This window comes from Ricinus communis, chromosome 5 (assembly GCF_019578655.1).
Source record: "Ricinus communis isolate WT05 ecotype wild-type chromosome 5, ASM1957865v1, whole genome shotgun sequence".
Lineage (NCBI taxonomy): Eukaryota > Viridiplantae > Streptophyta > Magnoliopsida > Malpighiales > Euphorbiaceae > Ricinus > Ricinus communis.
The window spans coordinates 20,896,330-20,902,329 of record NC_063260.1 but is presented as its reverse complement, the minus strand read 5'-3'; positions in this window follow the sequence as shown (position 1 = coordinate 20,902,329).

Here is a 6,000-nt window from a genome sequence, read left to right as displayed (position 1 = left end):
AACACGTGTGTTATAGAACACGCATTCCTTTTTAAATAATTTATATTTATTATTATATATTGAATGTTTATTAGTTCTCTCACCAATCAAAATTTCTTAATGGGTAGACTCCTAGCAGATTAATTTTCAAAATTTAGGATTTTATATTACTTTATTTGATAGCTTAGCCAAATGGGTGAGCATCATTAATGGGCTTTGATACATGCCTTTTTGTATAAATTACATTTGTAATCACTAACCTTTGCATTTTATAACATAAAAATACCATACCTTCAATTTGTAATTAAATAATTACTAAATTTTATTTTTAGTAATATTGATGACTTTTTCTGGCAAATGTAAAAATAAATTATATGAGTGGTCACCAAACTTTACACTTTGTAATGAAAATGTACAAAAGTTTTAATCTTAGACGATACATATGCGATACCTTTTTATAACAAATTAAAAATTTTGACACCTTTTTGTTATAAGGTGCAAAGTTTAGTGACCATATATATAATTTATCCTCAAAATGTGCTGGAAAAATCCATGGATGTTATAAAATTTAAAATTTAGCAATCATTTAATTACAAATCAAAATTTGGTATCTTTTTGTTACAAAGCACAAAGCTCAATGTTATAAAAATTGTAGTTTAACAATCATTTAATTACGAGTCAAAAGTTTGATATCTTTTTATTACAAAGCGTAAAGTTTAATGATCGCCAATATAATTTATCTGTGTGCCTTTTGCTTGATATGTACTTTAAAAATAGTATGAAGTTTTTCATTTGTTTATAATACAAGATATACACCTTGTTTAATGGAAAAATATTAGAAATACCTATTTTTTTATCAAATTTATAATTTTTCTATTTTTTATTCTTACTGTGTCAAAATATTAAAAATACAATTTTTAACTTTTCTTTAAGCTTACAAATTTAATTGTTTTTTTATTTTATTTAGTTATTTTTGTGAAAACAACGAAAACAACGAGAAAAGTAACTGAAAAATAAGCACAATATAAATTTGAAATAAAAAATATTAGAAAAATAGTATTTTTTTAAAAAAAAAAATTACAAAGTAAAAATAATAATTTTTATTAATTTTAGAATATCTCTAAAAAGTTATTCTTTAATAATACAAGATAAACACTTAATTATCAAACTAATATATTTAAAGCTGAATCTGTAAATAATAATATAATGATAAATATAAGGATTTGAGCGATGGGAGTTGATTATAAACGGTTGCACTATTATCAAACAAAAACGAGAGAAACTACATAATCAATCATTGGAGTAACGCCCGGATGAATTTGATGTGTCTTTCGATAGCCTTTATCACCTTATTGAAATATATAAAGCTGGGCGCAGAGAATCGAATAGCATTCTGTAAGCTGGAGAGTTAAAAAGCAAGAAACCATATGATGCCTTTTGTTTTGGCTTTCTAAATATAGTGAGTGCGAGGTGCATACTCCATCAGCAGTTTTGAGCAACAGCGAAAGAAAACTTAGACAATACAAAAGGAAAGAGTTGCCCATTACCCTCATCCAATCTTTGGCTAAGGACTAAGAGAGTTGAGTCGTCTATCTCAATTAAGTGCCAAACTAACTCTGGTGGTCCATTTTTAATATTTAATATTCAACTTCAAGAATAAAAATAAAGATAGATCCTCCAGGCAGAAATCTTCTTTCTATTCTTTTAGCTCCGACTAACAAGCAGTACGCCCACTTGTCCACCCCACATTGTCAATTTGCTTCTCCATTATATGCTTTCCCTGTGGGGCTGCCTAGCTTTTTCACATGATGACACCGTTGGTAAAAGCTGCCGCGAGATCTTCCAACTGAGCAATGCCACCAATAAAAGATTTACAAAAGATTGCTCTCTACCAAACACATTGATATTAAAACTATATATCAGAGTTAGAAAGACCCTACAGAAACAGAAATTAAATACTTTAGGGTTTGGAATTCGCTAAGACGACAATAATGAAATCATTGATTTATTTCTTTTAAACCAAGGAAAAATAATTCTTTATGTTTTGTGACACTCCCTTCTTTTTGGATATAAAAAGACATATATGTCTATGATAAATTAATTTTTCTAATTCACATATATGCATCTTTATCTTTAGTAATGTGAATGAAGTTATTTATTATGCTAATAGGAGAGTGACACTCATGTATAAGTGTTTTAAACTTTAGTATTTACATACCCCATCATTTAAAATAATAAATATGTATTAATTATCTATCATACAACAAGTCTATACTAGAATTTTCTCTTTTACTATACTAATATTTGAAAGTTTTCAGGCTTTTGAATTATTTAGAAATCTTTTGGGTGTAATGCCTATGTTAAGTCTAATAGCTTTAGATATAACTCATTATTATATTTTTTTCCTATTTAAATTAATAAAAATAAATATTATAAAATAATTTATTTGGAAAAAAGAAGTGATTGATGCAATAATAAAATAACAATAGTATATTGTGGCTACAGATAAACTGATATTTCAGCCACAATCTGGTTGCCGTTTACAAGAATAGTTGAAAGCAAGGGGTAATTTGGATGCATATGAACTCAGACTAACATTCTTTTTACGTCAAGTAACCACTATATATATATATGCACTCCAACATCGATCCAATCGTTTTGCATGGAGTGACCACTTACTGTCACTTGTCCATATGGAACCCTAGCCAAGATAAACTACCAATACATATACATGAATGAGATACAAGGTGCAGATGCAATTGGCGGTTTTTGGTTGTTTCTTTGTCTACCTTGTGGGCAAAATATTCCATATACATGGTTAATTCTTTGTTTTTGATTTTGAAGCGTATTCTGACGTGATCCTAATTTCAAACTTACCATCAATAAGCAAATATTGCGATATAGGGACTTGCTTTATATTAATTTTTGGCACATTCTCTAATTGGTTAGACGTTGAGCTCCAAAATAGATTGATATAAAATATGCCTGCACATCAGCTTAGAGATGATTGACGGATGGGCGCAAAGTCTTGTTTGATAGATACAAAGATAACCAAAAATCACCATTGTACGAGCAAATATGAAGGAACGTTGTGCTGTCTCCACAGACAAATGTTCCTCCACAATGTCTTATCTAGTGCTAATTGTAATAGTGCATAAAGCAGATTCATAGTCTGTTGGAATTGAATCCGGATCCGCCTACAATTAAATGAATGAGTTGAGTCAGGTATTATATATTGTGGGGGTGTGGATCAGTTGGTATATCAAAATTTCCTTAGAGAAATGAGTTTGTCGAAGATGCACTAAATAAAGAGTACATGATGTGTTGTCCAATAAGAGCACAACAACAACACTACACAGTCAGCATATATAATAATATTTCAACTCATAAATTTTAGTGCTTATGTTTTTCTCCATTATCCGAAAAATATCTTCTCCCAACATATAAATGAAACACTTAATTTGAAAACAAGACAACAACTAATTCATTATATCTGACTTTTTCTGGAGTGATATATGATTTGTCTTTTCTTAAAAGAGCACATGCTAAGAAGCTTCTTCAAGCTTAATTTACTGATTTGACATATACTTCTACTAATGCAACATTACTGGATTTGGCTGAAAATACATAAACAAGATGTAAAAACATTTTTATGCACTTGGAGATTTAGGCAATATTCGGCTGGAGGGATTTTGAAATCTATGAATTCTGATAATTGGATATGAAAGAAATGGATAAAATCTATGAATTGGGCAAATTCCATCAATTGCAGGCATCCATCACAATGATGGATACTAAAAACCCACCCAGGAGGTTGGATTTTGCCAAGTCCCCCATATTATTTTAATGAATAAGGTATCTTTTATCCAAATCTTATATAAATTAGAAATAAAGTATATAAATAAATAACTAGTTGTATTTTTCACGAAAATAATAAATTCTTATTGTTTTCAAAATTTATTTTTAATAAAAAATTTCAATAATTTTTTTTTTTTTTTTTTGTAAATTATTACACTTAAATCATTTATGTATACAAATCATATTTTAAAATACATGAACAAACAAATTTTTGTTTCCAGAGGAGTTAAATTATGTATCAAATATGTTTGAGTTCTAATTCCTAAGAAATCCTCCCTTAAGAGTTCATCAAGAACTATACTGGGTGAAAGTAGGATGTTGTAATACCAAACAAGGCCTAAAATTTTAAAGATTTTCATATAATGAGATAGCGTGCAAGTGTTGAGGAAACCCTAGCTCAGTAAGACTACCTGATTTATTCCAAGACATTTCTTGTTTTTCATAAACACAGTCATATTCATTTTTTAGTCTCTTACAAAATAGAAAGTAGACTGGTTCTTCAAAACATGAAATGCCTGTCTCTGTTCAAACTGTGACAAAATACAATACTAATTATCAGGTATAAATGAATCTTAGAACATGAGAATAAGTCACGTCGCCATCAGAAATAGTGGTTGCTTTTAGTTTTAACTTGTTCACATTCAAAATACAATAGAGAGAAGGTGGTTGTTGCATATGAAGCACCACACTGCTCATCAACATATATATGCATTTCATTAAGTCAGGACCACCGCCACTGTAAGTGCCTCCCGCATTTGAATTGCTTCATCTACTCTACCTATAGTGATCACATCTATCAGGCATGCGGTAGTACGGTAGCACTCTTATCTTCACTGGTCCTCCATATTCATATGCATATATTTTTCTGATACTTAACTTCTGACTGTTATATGACCTTGTAGCTCTCTGAAAAGGCTTTGTTCGGACGATCTGATGTGGTTTGGTGGTGGATCTTTGGCTAGTGGGTTTTCATCTTGTTGCCTTTTTAATCCCTAAATTTCCGTAGTCTTGTCGGAAGCATTTGATGGTGTTAGCAAATTCAAAGTTTTTTATATATACTTTTGTTTTACGTATAAAAACAACAAAAGGTGGCGGTAGTTAAGAATGCACCTGATTTCGTGATTAGGTTTTTGAAGAAGGGGTGTTAAACACACTCATATATATATATATATATATATATATATATATATATATATATAAAGTAATTGTGGTTGTATATAGTTGGAATTGAGTGTCTTGTGTCTAAGATTTTGAGGACTTTGATGAAGTGATGCTGGTTATGAAAAAAAAGATCACAATCTGTTTTTGTTAAATTTGTAGAAAAACTACCTCCAAATTGACGGCGCCAACCCACTTTTTGAGCCAATCGTTTGCCATTATTCGACGGAGATGGTAATGGTTCCATGCCGTGAGTATTTAAAATGGCAATGCCTGTCGTTTCATTGGAAAAAAAAAAAAAATTGAAAGGAGAAAGAGCACTGTGGTAAGACGATATTTCCTAAAGCAATTGTGAATTAATTAAGAAATGAAAGGATGAGTGCATGAACAACAACAAGGAACAACAACAGGAAAAAAAAAAAAAAAAAAGGGCGCCCAATCTAACAGACAAAAAATGGTAAATAGTGGCCATGATAATCCTCATTCTTCCGCTCTCCAATCGAGATGTTCCATCTCTTTACCTGAACACTCAAAATAAATGTTTCAGCATCTAAATGCTAAATTCATAAACCTATTTACATATAATGTCAAAATTTCCAGTCAAGGGCTAAAATAAAAAGAATTGAAAATATGTTTTTATTATTAAAACTTTCTTGAAAAGCATATCTTTAAGATTTTATTCCAGAAGAAGTTATCAATTTAGCAAAATTAGTTAATTAATAGTCTTTTCACAGTTTATCTGATAAGCTCAGAGAAGCCTTATTTATTTAATTCAGCCCATTTTAATTATTTAGTTACTGACATGCTATAACTAAATATAGCATCCATCACAACTCAAGTAATTTACTGTAACAAGTTAAATTTTACTTATTGTTTGCCCATAATAGCATATTAAACCTTCATATGTATAGTGTTCTAAGTAAATTCCAGAATTAGCCAATTTATATATCTCTTTTTATAGATTTTATCTTTACTCTTAATGACAGGTACTGAGATACTCTTTTT